Below are 20,892 nucleotides of genomic sequence, written 5' to 3' on the forward strand. Positions count from 1 at the left end.
CTTGATATACTACTATAATAAATAGTAATAGCCTGTGTTGCTTTCCAAGATCTTCCATAGTGTAGTCATTCAATAATTTCATACCAAGAGAACTAGGGAAAGCAGGGGCCATAACAATCTCTTCCAGTAGTCTATGTGCATGGACTCACCAGATTGAAGTGGGGTAATCCCTCTCAGACCTGCCATTGGTTATCACAGTGAGTATCTGATATTGGGTTGAGGTCTGTGGGAATAAAAATTCAAGCAAGAACTTGATATGATAAATATAGAAGATATATTTGATATATATTTTGTGTTTTTTGAGTTATTTACCTTTTTTTCAGTAGCTCTCCAGTTTGCAATTTCAGCCCTCTAATTGATAGGGTCCAAATCTGGTTCGGGTGGGGGTAAGGTGCTCTACGCAGGCATACTGAGACCAAAATAATGGTTAAATGTACTTTAACTCTAGGACCCTAGACCCAGGAGAGTCAATACATACTTCACCTCAAGTGAGTGGCCCGGTTGTTTGTGTATTTTACCGCATATGGCCCTTGGTGAAAAAAGTTTGGACACCCCTGATGTGTAGCCCTACAGAGCATTTAGATGGGGTCAGTGACCCCCATTTGAAAGCTGGAAAGAGTAAGACGCAGAATGCAAATAATTAAAAAAATATAAAAAAGAAAAAATGAAGGCCAATTGAAAAGTTACTTCGAATTGGCCATTCTATAACATACCACAAGTTAAAGGTGACCCACCCCGTCTGTGATTCTTAATCATCAATAGGATTTATTGAACAATGGCAATAAATATTGGCGATATAGATGGCGTGGTATAGCACAGCTTAAGCAGGATACAGACATATGCACCTTTATCTGTAAGGAGATGGAACTGAAGATAGGATAGACTTATTCATTAAGCGCACCTCAGTGAAATGGATCCCTTTCAGTGGAAGACTCTTAGGGATCAGAAATAGCCCTAGCTCCTTTACGGACCATAGTCGATACTATAGGAGGGTGTTGCACTGGGGTACTAACTAAAGGTCTCCATATAAGACAGGGTCGGGCCGGCCAGAACCCCTCTCCCAATGTTTGAATTGTAGAAATTAAATAATTTTTCTGCGCTGACTGAGCGTGCGCCGAGCGACGACTTTCGGCCATAAGCATGGCACCATTCGCGCATACTCGTTGTGCAGCTCCTCATAGAAGGGGAGCGTGGGGGGTCGGAGGAGGGCCCTGGACAGCAGTCCCGGGTCCTCCTGTCTGACCCTGCCGGCAGATTAAGGAAAAACTATACCCCCAAAATGATCACTTGAGCAACATATAGTTTATATGAAATTAAGTGGCATATTAAAGAATCTTACCAAACTGGCATATATATTTAAGTAAATATTGCCCTTTTACATCTCTTGCCTTGAACCACCATTTCGTGATGGTCTGTGTGCTGCCTCAGAGATCACCTGACCAGAAATACTGCAGCTCTAACTGTAACAGGAAGAGACCACCTGACCAGAAATACTGCAACTCTAACTGTAACAGGAAGAAGTGTGGAAGCAAAAGACACAACTCTGTCTGTTAATTGGCTCATGTGACCTAACAAGTATGGTTTGTTTCATATGTTTGTGTGCACCGTGAATCATACGATCCCAGGGGACGGCCCTTATTTTTTAAAATGTCAGTTTTCTATTTATGATTACCCAATGGCACATACTACTAGAAAAAGTATATGATTTTGAAAAGTGTTTATTTACATAAAGCAGTGTTTTACACATCAGCTGTTTTATGCAATATATTTTTATAGAGAACTTTACCCATTGTTTAAGGGGTATAGTTTTCGGCAGCTTATTGGGCAGTATATGGGGGTCCACCGATGGGCTTCCCCAATCAATATCTGGCCCAGCCAGATGTCGATCGGGCAGGTTTAAAAATCCCGTCAGACCAAAGACTGCATTGGTTCGTTAATGGGGTCCTCGATCCAACTTCCCAAATTATGCTTGTTGTGATCTGGATCAGCCCGATATCACCCACTTTAGGGTGGCATATCGGAGAGAGATCAGCTCATTTGGTGACCTCACCTCTATGTATGGCCAGCTTAAGAGAGGAACTGCTATCCACTAACTACCTCATCCAAAGGGCTCTGTACCCCAACTTCTCCACCTTAGGCACTCTAAGAGATCTGCCTTCTGCTAGAATAGATTCCAGGAAAAGAGCCATGTGCTCCATGTCATTATACAGGGAAATAGTCACTGGATGAACAGTACATAGGGGACACAACGGGACCCAAAGGCATCCTATGACATCATGGCCTTTGTGACACGCGATGGCATATAATGTAGCTTTTACAGGGCAACCCAGTCTTGCATTAAAATATATGTTACTACAGCTTCCATTGTCTATGGAAACCACTAAACAGATCCTACATAGACACCACCTGACCTTTCCGAATACAATCGCCTATTCACCAAAGTCACGTTGCTCAACGTCAAGACTGACACTTTAAAGGGTGACACTGGGACGGTAACTCTGCATATGCGATAAAGAGGAATGACAGGCAACCTTTGTTTCTCATGTTGTTTACACAAGAATTTATTTAAAAAAGTGATGACATTCCACTCAGGTGCTGCTGAACCTGATACTGAGGAACCCCAGGTAAAGCCGAATGTCAATAAAAGAACATTCTGACACAATATATGAGCTACTGTTTAACCAGGTCAGACATAAGCCAAGAGAGAAGAAATTTATTAGGGATTAGTGATGAATAAAGAGACAGAACAACATTTCAAACATAGAACCTGTAAATTGAAAAATAGGCATGCAAATTAAATAGACAATTTTAAGATTATAAGTCTCATTTGCTGCACCTGGGGCAATGGTCTGTGTAAGCTGTGCTCCGAATATCATGACTTCAGGGATCTCCACCTTCCGTGGGTTAAATAGCCCGTGCATGGGAATTCCATGTAAGCTATGGGGCATTCCAGAGGATGCCCATGTGTCACCTACAACCAGCTCCCTCTGAATGCAGTCCTGCTCCACCTTGGCTCTCCAACAACTCATGTCCTAGTGCTCCTCAGCTTACATGTTCTCATGATGCCCAAGCTGAGGGTATACCAGGGGACCTCATAATCTAGCAACTCTACTGCTAACAATCTGCCTTAAGAAACAGTTATGGAAAATGCATTTCTGTGAGCTTGCTTTATCATGGGAAGCATTTTCTATGTCCCCAGGCAGAAGTACAAGAACCAACCCCTTAGTGTTCATGCCTGGAGCATTTCTGCCTGGGGAATGGCTGAGATCCTCATCCCAGAGACAAATCGAGTGCGAGGTGCAAGGTAGAGTCCTGAGTGGGTCCAAGACCTGGGCCTGCAGGCTTGCAAGCCGACCCACATTTGCCACCCACTATGCTCTGCTATCCAGGCGCGCTACCTGACCTGGTCTGCAATTCACTCAACCCTCGACCCAGTATCCACTGTAAGTAACTTTTAACTGGATGTGACACCATGTGGGAGCCTTTAGGTAGGGCATGAAATCTTACCACAAGCTCAGGGGAGGGAGGGCCAAGTCCTGCAACTTAGTCAAGTACCCAGACAGGTTACCAGGCAATCAGAAATATCTGCCCAAAACCTGACCACCTTGCTGGTATTCAATGGGTACCTGACCAGATGCAAGACTCTAGTGCAAGATGCAGTGTTAATGTGAGCAGGTCCATCACTCCTTAACTTATGCAGTGACCCAGAGTGATGGTTCCCAGTGTCAGACTGGCCCACCAGGATACCAGGAAAAGTCCAGGTGTCAGTGGCCCTCATGCTGCTAAACATTTGGCCTATTTCATGGTCATTCCCTATTTCATGGTCATTCCCTATTTCATGGCCATTCCCTATTTCTATGAGAACAAAGAGGCTAAATAGATGGAAAGAAAAGAGACAAGGAGAATAGAGGTTGAGTGAGGAGACGAAGAATAATAGTACTGAGAGTGGCCCCTGGTCTAAGGTATTTTGATGGGTCTCTGGTAGGGTTTCCACCTGTCCGATTTTGATCGGGTAAATTGAAGGGCTGCCCGGGTTCAAAACTACCTGCCCGGTTTTCCAATCGCTGATCGCATCGTTATAGCCCTGTCCCCTCTGTGTCACAGCCCTGCCCCCTGGCTGGTCTCCACAGGGCTAAAAGGTGGCAACCCTAATCTCTGGTCTAAGGTTTTTGGTGGGCCCCTGGTCTCCCAGTCCAACACTGATCGTTTCCCTGTGCCTTAAGCTGGCTATAGACGCAAAGATCAGATCGTACAAATCAATATATAATATTAGCCTAAAAGTAAAATCCCCTAGTTGATGATCGAACATAATAGGAAAATACACTACATAAACGCATTCACCTGGGAGCCGCTTGCTGCAAACAAGAGTTGCCTTACTAGAAAGTCAAACACATCTTTCAGCAGATGAATTGACCTGATCTCAAACAAGATTTTCTGCTTCTTGATTAGTAATTACACAGTGAGAAATGGTTACACACTCTCTGGGAAATGTATGTTTTTGATGATTGCACATGGCGGCACCTGGAGGAACAAATGTAAATATTTATTCGGGCAGGAATCTGTATGGGAAAAAATCCTGTAATTGCATTTACTGGACTTTTTGGAAGAATTTAGAGCTAATGCATGTAACGCCTTCTCCTACTTAGTAACCTGAAAGAGGTCATTTTATCCTTAAAGGATAAGTAAACCTTTAAAATAACTGAATGTGAACTTGATGAGAGTGCTATTTTCATCACTTTTGCAATCTATTTTCATTATTTATAAGGGATACATGTGCTGTTAATATGAATGAATTTTGTTACAACAGCGCCACCTGCTGGTCATTTTCCCACCAGTCTGACCAGCAAGTAGTCAAGGAAGTTGTCAGGAGAAAGAAAGAGGCTGATGTTCTTCTGCTTAGGAAAGATGTGAGAAACGTTTCTAATTGTTTTGCTAAGCAGAAGAACATCAGAGCAGCCTCTGATATATTTATCTTTATTCCCTATTAATAACATTGGGATCACTGACCTTCCTATATATTTATCTTTATTCCCTATTAATAACATTGGGATCACTGACCTTCCTATATATTTATCTTTATTCCCTATTAATAACATTGAGATCACTGACCTTCCTATATATTTATCTTTATTCCCTATTAATAACATTAGGATCACTGACCTTCCTATATATTTATCTTTATTCCCTATTAATAACATTGGGATCACTGACCTTCCTATATGTTTATCTTTATTCCCTATTAATAACATTGGGATCACTGACCTTCCTATATATTTATCTTTATTCCCTATTAATAACATTGGGATCACTGACCTTCCTATATATTTATCTTTATTCCCTATTAATAACATTAGGATCACTGACCTTCCTATATATTTATCTTTATTCCCTATTAATAACATTGGGATCACTGACCTTCCTATATATTTATCTTTATTCCCTATTAACAACATTGGGATCACTGACCTTCCTATATATTTATCTTTATTCCCTATTAACAACATTGGGATCACTGACCTTCCTATATATTTATCTTTATTCCCTATTAATAACATTGGGATCAACCATCATTTTTACTGGCTAGGCTGGTAAAATACCAGCCAGATGGCAACCCTAATTTCAGGGTGGGCTTATGTCTAGGGCACTAGAGGAACTTTTATGTCTTTTTTAAGCTTCCTTCGACATTTGTAATAAAAAATGGCCACTTTGGGCGACTTCGGAAAGCTGAAGCGATCCGAGTGCCATCCTGCCAGCGATTTACATTCTAGCCGCAGGGCTCCCGAAATAGCAGCGTGTGTCTCTGCCCTTAGAATAACATTTTCTTTCATTATGCAAAAGATTATGTTTTATCTTTATTGGGTGGTGTTTTATCGACTTGTGTGACTTTTGTTCTTCTACATTGAATATTCTTCCTTTTTATTATTTGATCCTGAGGTGGCTTGGGCCCAAACCCCCAAGATCTTTTTGCTAAACAGACAGGTATGGGGGTAGGGTTGCCACTTGGCTGGTATTTTACTGGCCTGGTCGGTAAAAATGATGGTGGATGCCAATGTAATTAATAGGGAAAAAACATATAGGAAGACACGGTGGCAACCCTATAAGGGGGTGCATTCCTGACTGATGAGGAGGAGGAGGGACGTGGCACCAGTCTGGCTCTGGTAGGGGATATTAGGTAGGGTCCCCTAATGACAGGGCAACAGGCTGCTGGTGTTGAGTCAGACCAATATGCTGGATGTGGATATGATGTACGATGCAGGGTCTGGTCTGGGGCAGGATTTTGTGGATGACAGGGATAGACCCTGGGTGCCAGCTCTGGAGCATAACAGCAGTAGTTCAAAGGGGAACCGTGTGTTGCTGTTGATGATGAAGAGCTGACCCCACAGAGGCAGAAGATCCCACCAACCACTTCTAGGAGAGACAGGCAACGGGGCAGCACTGCACCAGGGTCCAAAGCCTCTTGGCATATGGCGGGGACCATCAGTCTTTGGATCCACAGGCAAGGCAGTGACCTGCATTTCAGCAGGGTGGGCATTTTTCATGTGCCAGACAGAAGACCAGTCGGTAGCAGTGTGCCAGTTCTACCAGCAGAAAGTTCATAGTGGGCAGCCAGGGTCATATATGAGAACATCAGCTTTAAGTTCCCATATAAAACATCATCCCAGGATAACATGGGAGCAGCACCAAAGTGCCGGGCATTTGGGGGCAGTGGTGCTTCCAGTCCACCTCCTCTCATTCCTTAGGGAACAGGTGCTAGCTCTCCAAACCTTGTAGCAAGAGAAGAGGATTCTGAGACTTACAGTTGGAGGTGGCCACTGTGCAGCTCTGCCTCTTCTGCATCTTCCTCTTTCTCCTGCTTTGTCCCACCAGGTTTCCCTCTCCCAGTTCCTCAGCCGCAAGGCACCTCTCTCCCTCAGGCACCCCCGAGTGCAGAGAATCAATTGCTGCCTGTCAAAGCTTCTGGCAGTGCAGTTGTTGCCCTATCAGCTAATTGATGCAGCCCCCTTCTGACAGCTTGCGCTGCCCCTAACTGGTGGATCCCCAGCCGCCATCCATGCCCTCCACCAGCAGAATGTGTCCCTGTCACTGGATCATGCTGTGAAGGCAGGGTGCACTGTACCATGGACACGTGGACCAGCAGGCAGGGGCAGTACATATCCTATATCTCACAAGGGCACTCTCCTCAGGCTAAAGGTGCCTCCCCATGGGGTAAAGAGAAAACCCCACATGGCCACTTCTTCCTCTTCTTCCTCCTCCTCATCTATGGATGAGCCACCCCCGAAGCCTCCCTTCAGCACAAATGCTGTCAGGCTGTACTGCAACTCCTCTGTCTGGGTTAGAGAAGTCATACTGAGCTCCTGGCTGCCTTCCAGACTCAGGTCTAGTGGGGGTTCACTCCCTGCCAGTTCCAAGCAGGTAAAGTCTCATGCGACAACGGTCACAACCTGCTCGATGCCCTCCACCAATTTCACACATTTTTTGGAGAAGTAAAATGCACGAGATTCTCTCTTCACTATTACATAGTTAATTCGGGTTGAAAAAAGACAAAGTCCATCAAGTTCAACTCCTCCAAATGAAAACCCAGCCCCATACACACACCCCTCCCTACTGTCACATAAATTCTATATACCCATATCTATACTAACTATAGAGTTTAGTATCACAATAGCCTTTGTATTATGTCTGTCCAAGAAATCATCCAAGTCCCTCTTATAGTCATTAACTGAATCATCACCCGGCAGTGCATTCCCCAACCTCACTGTCCTCACTGTGATGAAGAAAGAAATGTCGGCTCGCACACCCAGGCCTACAGTCAGGATAGCCAGGTGCTCAATGCTGGAGGGATCGGCACCCTCCCCAAGGTCAAATAGTAGAAATACACTGGCACACACGGCAATTCAAACAGGGAAATCCCTTGTGTCTTTATTTGCAGAAAAGCAACGTTTCGGGGTAGTACCCCTTTGTCAAGCTTGACAAAGGGGTACTACCCGAAACGTTGCTTTTCTGCAAATAAAGACACAAGGGATTTCCCTGTTTGAATTGCCGTGTGTGCCAGTGTATTTCTACTCACTGTGATGAACCCCCTACTCTGTTCCTTTAAATGAAACTTCTTTTCCTCTAGTCTGAAGGGGAGGCCTCTGGTACGTGATTCTCTTTATGGGTAAAAAGGTCCCCTGCTATTTGTCTATAATGTCCTCTAATGTACTTGTAAAGTGCATGTCAAATATTGAAATTTGTAGGATAAATTCTGCCCTAAGGGGCCCCAGCCCTAGCCGCTGGAAACTACAGTCACATGTCTTGTCATGCAAGATCTTTGTTATACAGAATATTATATTTTCTTTCTGACTCGCAGTTATGCTGTATATCCATATCAGGCAGTTTCTTTCTGCCCTGGTTACTCTGATATCTTGTTCCCATATAACAATAAATCCTGGTGTCCATCAATCTCCATCTCCCAATCTCCATCTGATATTCAGCCAGAAACACAATGGAGTGACAGTACAGATCTATTCACTTGCTCCATGTTCCCACCTGTGATCTGGCTGTTTATGTTCCTGCCCATAACAGAGGCCTCAGAACACTACAGATGTGCATTGTATGTCTGAGTAACATAAACATCAATCAGCCAAGACCTACGTCAACACTATAGAGTCTTTTATCTGCACGAACAAAAGAGTTTGACTTTTTCTCTTTTAAGGCACCCAACCAGCTTGGCTCTGGCCTGCAACCACCTTACTAACAGGTGTCTAGCCCCAGAGTACAATACCCTCAGAGAAATAGTTAAGGCTGATGCACAATGGCACCTTTTAGTCCAAAGGTAGACTTGTGAGTATTTTAGGCTAAAAAGCACCAGTACTGTCATTGATAGGAGCTAAAAGTCAATAATAGTTGGCTTGGGCAAATTATGGTGGTCTTTCAACCAATTGGAAATGGATAATTCAAATGAATAAGAAAGCTATGGAGATTCGGACCAAATGATTGAATCTGCTGATGCACCATACACTGGCCATAATGGTTCATCTACAGATGAATTTTCCAACATGCCTGGCTGACGAACCATATCCATGGCACATATCTATCAGCTGGGATTGTCACCCAACTATATACATATTGGTAAGTGTATGGCCAGGTTTAGGGTTCTCTCTGTCCTTAAGCTTATACAGTGCATCTCTTAGTTGGTACTGAAGCTGCTGGTGGTTGATGCTACATAGCAGGGCCTCAACTGGTGTCAGTGGATGAACTGTGTTGGCACTAGGCCTACAGGTGAAACCTTTAATGTAGAATCTTACTTTAAACTGCTTACAGTCACTGCTAGAGGATACAACTATGTTTGCTTCAAGAGAAGAAAAGAGAATATCCCAATTATGGGCAACTTCATTCAACCACAAAAGCTCCAACCCACCCAGAGAATGTTGTGTGGAATTGTATTCTCTTGACAATAGTGATAATCTGCTCACAATGAGGCATTTAAGATCTAGGCATGGAGAAGATATCAGCAAAGTCATTGGGGGTAAATTTACTAAGCAGCAAAAATTTGCCAGCGACGGCTTAGCAGCCACTGCAACACATCGCCAAGCGAAAATTCGCTCAGACAACGTTAATTTACTAATATGTGAAGTTGCGTCCAGGGCGCGAATTTTCGCTAGCGTTACTTCAGCAATCAAAGTGAAGATGCACCAGCATTCAATTCTGTGCAACTTACATTACACAAGTCCAGGGAACCTTAATAAAGACAATAGAGTTGTTATATTGCCCTACACATGAGTCCACTGTATAGTTTATGTGCCATATGTAAGGAAATGTAGGGGGGAAACCGGTAACACAAAAAAAATGTAAGGACAGGGCTATCACTTTTTTTTGGGACTTAGAGACTTTATTTATTTATTCCCCTCTTTCCATAAAATATATATTAAGAAATGACCATAATAAATGATGTCAAATCAATGAACCAGAAGTTGCTAACCATGACAAATATCAGCAAAATGTATCATGTGTTATGATCTGTATAGGTCTTTATAGATGCAAACTAGTTAGTTTCCCTCTTCAAATAAATGTTTAATTGAGCTTTAGCAGTCAGAGGCAGTCTCCCTTTGCTATTGTTTTTTCGATTCAGTCTTTAAACTTGCCGACTTTTGTGTAGCTCCGTGGCATGGTTCTGATTCTGCATGTGGTGTGCCCAAAAGATGTGATTCCTTGAATTGCAAAAATGCAAACCAGTGACCTGCCCGAGTCTCCCTGCATGAAAAAAATAAAGATTTGACATCCAATACTGCTACTCTCAGTTAGATATAGTTAGAATCCAGACTCTAGAAATGTTGGGCTGCAGTAAACTACTAGCAACAAGCTTAGGGTCTTCTGCTAGAGCTTGATCCACCTTGAGGACACCTTTGGTGTAAGACCATTGCAAGACCATAGAGCCCCAACCCCTATATCATGCATGAGCCCTTGAGGAGCAATTTTTAAAATTGTCTTATGATCTAAGAAGCATTGAAACCACATTTCCCTTCAAGTCAATATAAGATGTGGCCACTCTCCTGGTCTGCTGATGCCCTCTGAATGGACAGACCTTATGGCAGTCAAAAGCTATAGAATGAGGAGACATTGCATTAAAATAAAGTGAGGCCCAGCTATTGGAAACCAATCAAAGCAATGAAAGTGGAAAACAGCAATTTGAGACTGGTTGGGTCCTACCAGTGGAAACTGGCAATGTGTGTGGGTAAGGGCTGACCTGGTGAAAATTGGCAATGAGAGAGGATTAGGGTCTAATTGGTGGAAACCAGATTGCTTTGGTCCAAAAGGTGGAAGACAATTTGAGATTTTCTGGGCTCAAATGGTAGAAGATGGCAGTGTGTAAGAACTAGGCCCAGATATTAAAAACTGACATTGCAAGACAATTTTCTAACAACTGACAGACATTTTCAGTCTAGATACAAGTGAAGTTCTGCTGTAGTTATTCAGCCTAATTTATCATTATGCTGATGAGGAGCAGTTCATTTCTCAAGTTTGGGGGGAGCAGCCTTCTTGCATCCCCACTACTCAGAGCCCCTTATAACTCTAACTTATCCTATAAATATGACAAGACAAATAGCAGGTATCCGGTGTTTCCCCTGAAATAGGAGAACACAGCATATTGTCTGTAATTGTCCTGTCGGGATTGAACCTTTGGCACTCATCTTGGATTTCCATTGTGATTGTCCCACAGTTTAGTATGCCAGGATAGGTTGCTGCAATGACAAAACATACATTTAGGGGTAAATTTATCAAAGAGTGAAGTTCCGCCACTAGAGTGAAATTCCGCAGCTCTCAATCCATTTCTATGGGATTTTGAAAGGCGTATTTATCAATGGGTGAAAGTGAAAGTTCACCCTTTGATAAATACGCCTATAAAAATCCCATAGAAATGAATGGAGAGTGGCGGAATTTCACTCTAGTGATATACTAATATACTAATATACCCCTTAATGTTTACTAAACTTAGGCATCTCTTTGAATTTTGGCTCTTTCCATGCTAATGGTAATTACTCAAGTGGCTTCTTTCTTCGCCTAGAAGAGACATGTATACAGAACATTTGGGAATCATTTTCTAGGCCTGAATGGAATCCATAATTTCTGGCTTCAAATAGCAACCTCTCCACAAAAGATGTGGCTAATATGTCCTTCATTATTACAGAATCTTAGGTCACTTATTGATTTCCCAATTTAATATGCATCTTACACAATTAAGCTTAAGAAATCTTAGGAAGCCACACAGATATAAACAACAATGTTCCAAACTAAGTGCACCATAGAGTTATAAGGCTTAAGGCTGAATCTACCTGCTGTCCTCCTGCCTGGGTACAACATACCAAAACTGGGCCAGATGTTATACCAACTGGCAGAATAAAAGTAAAAAAAGGGATTTCACTCAGAACTTCATCCTTATCACTAAAGTCGTGTGATGCCTCAGGTTCTGTCAAGCTTTCCTGGGTGCAAGCAAATTGCTAAACAAATATATTCATATTTTATGTATTAATAATCATATTATTTTGCCTAAAAACACACTGACAGCTGTAGAATACAGAAGACTTGTGTTGCCTAGAAAAACAAAATGTTTTTTTTTTTTTTTACATTATTTTGCTTTCCCCGTATACAATATATTTGAATGTTCTTTTTGCATCCAGACAATGTGCACTCTGGTCTAGCCAGCCCATGCAAATCCAAGAGGCTGTCGTTTCACTGGTACTATTTACAGTATATTGACTGGAAGTTGTTGGTATGTCAGTGGCCTGTAATGAAGATGACAAGAGCAGGGACTGACTCCACAGGACATTTTGATATTGAACCATACCGATTGCAAGTGGAGCATGAGAATGGAATTTACAGGTGGAACCTAGTGGGGAGTAAGACTGGGAGTTAGGGGGGACATAGTGATGTTTGGGACTAGAAGGTGCATGTGATACTAAAGTGGAGTTTAAGACTGGAAGATACAGGTGACACTTAGTGAGGTTTGAGAATGGAAGTTATAGTTGGAACATAATTGCTTTTGGACTGGATGGTAGAGGTGGCACATTGTTGGGTTTGAGACTGGAAGGTAAAGTTGGCACATAGTGTGGCTTGAAACTGAAAGGTACAGATGGAAAATAGTGGAGTTTGAGACAGGATGGCACAGATGGCACATAGTGGGATGTGGGTCTGGAAGATATAGGGCGATTTTGGGTCTGGAAGGCACATGTGGCACATAGTAGGGTTTGGAACTGGAAGGTTCAGGTACCATTTTCTGAGGTTTGAGGCTGGAAGTTATAGGTACTTGACTTTGAATTGGTGAAACACTGTTGGGTTTTATACTGGAAGGTACAGTTGGCACATAGTGTGGTTTGAAATTGAAAGGTACAGATGGAACATAGTAGAGTGTGGGACTGGAAGTTATTTGTTGGATAAAGAGGGGTTTGGTACTGGAAGGTACAGGTGATACATAGTGGGGTGTGGGTCTGGAAGCTATAGGTAGAATATAGTGAGGTTTTGGATTAGAAAGGGGGAACATAGTAGTAGGGTGTTAGTCTGAAGGTTATGGGTTGCACATAGTAGGGTTTGCAACTGGAAGATAGAGAAAACATTTTCTGAGGGTTGAGGCTGAAAATTATAGGTAAAGCATAATTGACTTTGGACTTTTGGACTGGATGGTACAGGTGGCACATTGTTGGGGTTTAGACTGGAAGGTACAGTTGGCACATAGAATGGTTTGAAACTGAAAGGTACAGTTGGCACATAGTGGGGGTTGACACTGGAAAGTATAGGTGGCACATAGTGGGGTGTGGGTCAGGAAGTCATAGGTGGAACATAGTTGATTTTGGGATTGGAAGACATGCTTAGCACATAGTTGACAGCAGTAGAATACAAAGGACTTTTCATTTGTTGCCTAGTAATACAAACATATTTTTAACATTCTTTTCTTGTCTCCCTTACAGTACATTTGGATATACAGGAGGCCATAGTTGTGTTGGTGCCATTTACAGTATATTGACTGGAAGTTGTTTGTATGTCAGATGCCTGTAATGAAGATGACAAAGTAGGTGGTGCATTGGACTTGAATTTATAGGTGGAACATAGTGGGGTGTGAGACTGGAAGTTATTTGTTGGATATAGATGGGTTTGGCACTGGAAGGTACAAGTGATACATAGTGGGGTGTGGGATTAGAAGGTACAGGTGGAACATAGTGTGATGTTAGTCTGAAAGTCATGGATGGAGCATCATTTTTTCTAAGAATGGAAAGTACAGGTGGCCTATACAGCTATAGCTGAAATAAAGGGCTGATAGGAATTGTACTTGGTTGGGGCCCTCCAAGACATTCACTGGTGCTCTGACAGGCCTGGTGGTGCTTTGGAAGTGGTTCATAGTTACATTTGGGACTGGAAGGTACAGGTGACAAATAGGTGGTGAATTGTCAGTATCCATAGGTTTTGGAATTTTTTATCTGAACTGCTGAACTGATCAGAAGAATCAAATGCCTTGGAAGATATTGGACACGGATTAAATGTCTATTTAAAGGGGATTCAGGTGATTAAAACAACTTTCCCTCAGGCATGAACATGCTCTCCAGGATGAATGCCAAAATTCACTTGAACCAAGCAAAGCGATCTGATTTGTTATGGTTAGATTATTGCAGTAAGCCAATTACCAAAACACAGCGTGGCAGATGAAGCAGGGCGGACCCCTGAATGTTTATTTTGTCAATGATGTAAAGTTTGTTTGGTAATTGGCTTGCAGTTTATTGGGAGAAGTGCCGACCCCTCTAACCAACACTAGGCAGTTATTTCAACAGAGAGACTGGGGGAAAGATTAGATTATTTCAGTAAACATTCCCAATGATGATAATGATCATTATCATTAATTATAATACTCATTAAAGATAATTATGGATTGATTTGTATCAACCTTTTCATAATGATCTATATTTAATCAGTTGCTCATTATAAAAAAAACAAATGAGAAAGCAGTAGAAGTACAACCAGGAACCAGGACTCCAGTCTCTGAGGATTCCATTGAGGTTGATGTTGATCAGTAACGTGTATTGTATATAATGGTGCTGGTAATACTCTCTCGTGCAGTTTGCTTGCAGGTTATTTACCTATGGAGGGGCTGCCTTATGATATCTGTATCATTTGCACTTTGTACTGTATATATTATGTTCCATGTCAGTACATTTACTTATGTAAGCTTTCAAATAGAGAATATGTCCTGTTTAAAAAAGTCTTACCTTTCAGTTCAGTTTGATTCCGTTTCTGTATTATTGAAAATGCACTCCTGAATATATGGGCTCAAATATGAATTATTTGGCCAATGATTGTGCTTACCTGGGGCTAAAGGCTACAGCTGGATCAGAATGTCTTTGGGACTATAGGGTACAGGTGGCACCTAGTGTTGTTTGGGATACTAGGGGGGTTATTTATAAAAGTCTGAATTTATCTCAATATTTTCTGCTACAAACTCTGATCAAATCCGCTCTGGTTTGTTGTGCTTATTTATTATTACATTTTCCAGAAAATTTACTTTGTGAGAAAAAATTAGATTTTCACAATTTTTTCAGAGTTTTCATCCGATTTTCAATTTTTTTTCGGATTTTTCACCCGAAAACTCCGAATTTTGCCCAAAAACTTCAGAATGCAACGGATCCAGGATTCAGTTTGGGATTCGGCCAGGATTCGGCCTTTTTCAGAAGGATTCGTCTTCGGCCGAATCCTTCTGCCTGGCCGAACCGAATCCGAATCCTAATTTGCATATGCAAATTAGGGACGAGGAGGGAAATTGCGTGACTTTGTGTCACAAAACAAGGAAGTAAAACATGTTTTCCCCTTCCCATACCTAATTTGCACATGCAAATTCTGATTCGGTTCGGTATCCGGACAAATCTTTCTCGAAGGATTCAGGGGTTCGGCCGAACCCAAAATAGTGTATTCGGTGCATCCCTACTTCGGAGTATTGCGCGAAACCCAGCGCACATCAAAAAATCATTGAGACTTCTCCCATTGACTTATATACAAACTCGACAGGTCTGAGATGCTGGATTTTCAGATTCAGACTTTTCCATCCTCGGGGTTTAATAAATTCTGAAAAATTCATGATTTTTTAAAAGGCCGATTTTATAAAAAATAATCCCCAAGGTGTGCAGGTGGAATATAGTATTGCTTGCAGTGGCGGAACTAGATATAACTGGGTCCCTCAGCAAAGTATTTTTAAGGTCCCGAAAATGTCAATGGGTTGACCTGTTTTATATATATTTATTTAAATTGTATATGAATTAGGGCTTCATGGGGCCCCTATAATACCTGGGCCCCCTCTGCAGTCGCAGGGTCTGCTTTCTCTGTAGTTATACCATTGATTGCTTGGGACCCTAGGAGTGGTTGGTTGGGGCTGCTGTATAGGGTACTGGGGCACATGGTGTTGCTTGGGACTGTAGGGTAAGGGTGGCACATACTATTGGTTAAGACTTTTTAGGACCATATGGTACAGGTGGAACAGAGTGTTGTTAGGGACTAGGGCACACAACAACACAAGTTGCTTGGGACTATAGGGTACAGGTGGAGCAGGGTGTTGCACAAACTGCCATTACAAAAATTATAGAGCCTGTTATATGGACATATTGTTGCTGTATTAAATTGAAAGGATCATGATGGATCAGTTGGAATAAAATATTCCAATAATTATCAGTATCTCAGGCCATAAAAATAAAACATGACTGAGAAAATAGTGGAAGTACAACCAGGATCTAAAGATCCGCACCAACACCAGTCTCTGAGGATTCCATTGAGGTTGATGTTTATCAGTAACGTGTATTGTATATGGTGCAGGTACTACTCTCTCCTGCCTGTTATTTACCTATGGAGGGGCTGCCTTATGATATCTGTATCATTTGCACTTTGTACTGTATATATTATGTTCCATGTCGGTACATTTAATTATGTAAGCTTTCATTTTATTTAAATAGAGAATATGTCCTGTTAAGAAATATTTCACCTTTCAATATACTAAATATATTTATATATGAGCTGCTAATTAATGCTGGATTTTTCTCACTTATATATATCCCAGTCCTTCTTAAAATGAATCTTCATTGTTCTTATTTCTTAAAATAATGAATTAATTATTTTATTATTATTTTATTTATTATTATTATTATTGATTCCTGTGAAAGTCTCAGATTCCTGCAGTGATGTCAGCAGATCTTCTACAGGTATGGGATCCATTATCCAGAAAGCTCCAAATTACGGGACGGCTGTCTTCCAGACACTCCATTATGATCAAATAATCCAAATTTTGAAAAATGATCTCCTTTTTCTGTGTAATAATAAAACAGTCGCTTGCACTTGATCCCGACTAAGATATAATTAATCCTTATTGGAGGCAAAACCAGCCTATTGGCTTTATTTAATGTTTATATGATTTTCTAGCAGACTTATTGTATAAAGATCCAAATTATGGAAAGATCCATAATGTGGACATCCCCAGGTTCTGACCATTCTGGATAACAGGTCCAATTCCTGTATTGGAGCTCTGACATATACTGTATATGTATTGTCTGTATATACTGTATATAAATATTTATATACTGCTATAAACTACATTGCTGCTATCATAATGTAATAACATAGCGTTACATCCTTATTGGCCACATGGTTACGTGCAATAAAATGTAAATAAAATATTCTGTTTATACAATAAACTGTCAATTATAAATAACCCTCTTTGAAGAGGCAAATGGGAGGTAAAGGTTATTTGTTCACACAAGGAAGAAGCATCTCACTATGTTTAAATTAAAAACAAGGCAATAAATAGAGGCGGGAGACCCCGACAGCTGCAACACCCCAAAGGCCAATCAGTCACATCTGTTCAGTGTAGAAACCCATGCAGTGGCGGAACTAGATATTACTGGGCCCCAAAGCAAATTATTTTTCAGGACCCCAAAATGTTTACAGCAAACCGCGTTAGGCAAGCACCAATCCGGAACATCCAACAAAAATAGATTCCAAGAGCCAAAAATTGTATATTTAAAATATGATACTTTATTTAACATCACATCTAAAAAATAACGCCTGACGCGTTTCATATATATGTTACCTATACCTCCTGGGCCCCCCTGATACGTGGCTGAGTTAGAGATGCACAGAATCCACTATTTTGAAATCGGCCAAAACCCCCAACAATTCAGCCGAATACTGAACAGAATCCTAATTTGCATATGTATATTAGGGGTGGGAAAGGGGAAACATTTTTTACTTCCTTGTTTTGTGACAAAAAGTCACACGATTTCCCTCCCCTCCCATAAGTTGCATATGCAAATTAGGATTCGGATGGGCCAGGCAGAAGGATTCGGCTGAATCCGAATCCTGCTGAAAATCCTGGCCGAATCCCGAACTGAATGCTGCATTCGGTGCATCCCTAGGCTGAATATTCCAGGATGGATTTGGCTAAAATTCATATGTGTGAGCAGCTTTAATTACACTTTCAAAATTATATTCCAGAGGCTTCAACAATGTCCCAACTGAATTATTTGCTGTTGGGTGTAGCGACTTCTAGCTACACCTATCACTTGAAATGTAACAGGCATTTTACTAGGGCACCAGACACAAGGGCGCACCACTTAGTGCCCTACCGTTGCCACCTGCCCAAGACATGGGTTATATAAAGTGCTCTTTTATACACATAATTCTATCTTATTGTAAAAATAATGCTATATCCTTATTGGCAGCAGGACTACGTGCAATAAAACATATGTATGGGAGATAAACCTATTGATACAAGGAAGGAACGTCTAATTTTATTGTTCCATTTTTTTCAACGTAGGGGCTCTGAGGTTTAACTTTAACCATAGTCGGTGCCTACTGGAGCTTATGAGGAGCCGAAGAGACGTCACCAACTGTAGTAATGTTACAGAGCAACCCTTTTGAAATAAAAAAGTAACAATAGTGGTATAAAGGTGAAACCACAGATGATGTATTCCTCTAAACCAGTGATTCCCAACCAGTAGCTCGTGAGTAACATGTTGCTCCCAAACCCCTTGGATGTTGCTCCCAGTGGCCTCAAAGCAGGAGCTTATTTTTGAATTCCAGGCTTGGAGGCAAGTTTTGGTTCTATAAAACCAGGTGCACTGCCAAACAAAGCATCAGTGTAGGTTGACAATCCACATAGAGGCTACTAAATGGCCAATCACAGCCCTTATTTGGCACCCCAAGAACATTTTTCATGCTTGTGTTGCTCCCCAACTCCTTTTACTTCTGAATGTTGCTCATGGGTTCAAAAGGTTGGGGATCCCTGCTCTAAGGTGTCTGGAATTGGTATTTTGTCTGAAGTCAGGATGTGTGGGCAGGTTTCACATTGTTTTTTGCCACAGTGGTATGTTCCATTTTTGGTGGGGTGCAATAAGGCCCTTCTTGTTATTAAAGACTTTAGGTTGGAAGGAATACAGCATCCGTGGTACATTAAGGGGCAGATTTATCAAGGGTCGAATTTCGAAGTGTAAAATACTTCGAAATTCGACCATCGAATTGAATCGAAGTCGAAGTATTTTTCACCGAATTTGGCCATCGAACGATCGAAGTAAAATCGTTCCATCACATGATTAAATCGTTCGAATCGAACTATTTTAGCGTACGATCGTACGAACGTAGACATAGAAAAATGGTCTAGAAGGTCCCCATAGGCTAACATAGCACTTCGGCAGGTTTAATTTGGCAAAGTATTGAAGTCGAAGTTTTTTTAAAGAGACAGTACTTCGATTATCGGATGGTTGATTATTTGAACGATTTTACTAGTAAATTTGAATTTTAGAAGTAAATTCAAAGTCGTAGTATCCTATTCGATGGTCGACGTATCCAAAAAATTACTTCGAATTTCGATTTTTTTTACTTCGAAAATTCCCTCCAATTCACTTCGACCCTTGATAAATCTGCCCCTAAAGGAATACAGCATCCTTGGTCAATACAACTGTTCTTCTTCAATTGTGAGGTACTTAATACAATGTATTAAATGCAAAACAGACTGTAAATAGGAGAGACTGAGCAAAGTCTGAGAAAGATAAATACTCACCACTGATTCACTGTAACCAATAAAAAACTGGACACACCAATAGGAAATCCTTTCAATGGGCCTCATCACTCCATAAAGGATTTAAAAATGTTGGTACTTAAGGGGAGTTTTAAAACAGATAATGAAAGAAAAGTGTGAGAATATAAATTAATGGAAACTTTCAATTCTCTGAAGAGGGGAATAAACCTGGGACTTGGATTTATGGCTAATTATGTGGACGGAGAAAGGACTTCACCAGGTCACAAATACCAACATGTCTGGATATGGACTAAGAGATCATATGAAATTCCTTTGATTCCACACTCCAATAATTCAGCCCGAATTTATTCTCAGCCTCTTTGACCCACATTATCTTGTACCTTATCTGCAGATCCCCTCGTAAATGACTCTGACACGTCACACACAGATTGATATTCCTTTTTGTTGGTCATGTGACCTATGAGCTGAATGTTGTATATATATCAGAGAACAGCACAGCTTCCTTGTAATCAGCTTGAAGAAGGAACTAAAATGTTCTGAAAGCTTGTTATGATTATATTAGTTAGACAATAAAGGTATCGCCTTTATACCACTTTTGTTAATTTTTTGTAACATTTTTATTGGCTAACACTTTACCTGCAATTACAACTGTAGTAATAAAACTTTTAAAGGAGATCTAAAGCCTAACTAAAGAAGTAGGCAGAAATGTTGTACATGATGTTTTGTGCTTCTGTACCAGCCCAAGGCAACCACAGCCCTTTAGCAGTAAAGATCTGTGTCTCCAAAGATGCCCCAGTAGCTCCCCATCTTCTTTTCTGCTGATTCACTGCACATGCTCTGTGCTGCTGTCACTTACTGAGCTTAGGGACCCACTCACAATATACAGTACACATAGAATAGAAATGTCACAATATAAGGCTGATTAGTAATTAATACACATAATTACTACATGGCAGCACAGAAACCAGTGCAATTAGCATCAGAATTGAATAATCAGCAAACCTGTAGCATCAGCTTATATTACAGCCAGGGAAGCTCATTTTCTGCTGGATAATTAGTGACGAGCCCTAAGCTTAGCTTCTCAACAGCCAATCAGAGCCCACTGAGCATGTGAGTGTCACAGACACTTTCCAAGATGGTGACCCCCTGTGACAAGTTTGAAGTCCTGGATCATTGCTGCTATTGACAAGCTCAAACTTTAGCCTCGTGCAATAAGTTCACTATATAAAATATGCCATTTTTAACCATTTAAATTTTTAGATTTTAGTTCTTCTTTAAGACATTTACTAGTTCCTCCTGTTTGTGAGGGTTTAGCAAGCTGTACATGAAGTTGTGGTTCTTCTGAAGTGTGTCTG

The sequence above is a fragment of the Xenopus laevis genome, chromosome 7S (assembly GCF_017654675.1).
Source record: "Xenopus laevis strain J_2021 chromosome 7S, Xenopus_laevis_v10.1, whole genome shotgun sequence".
Taxonomy (NCBI): Eukaryota; Metazoa; Chordata; class Amphibia; order Anura; family Pipidae; genus Xenopus; species Xenopus laevis.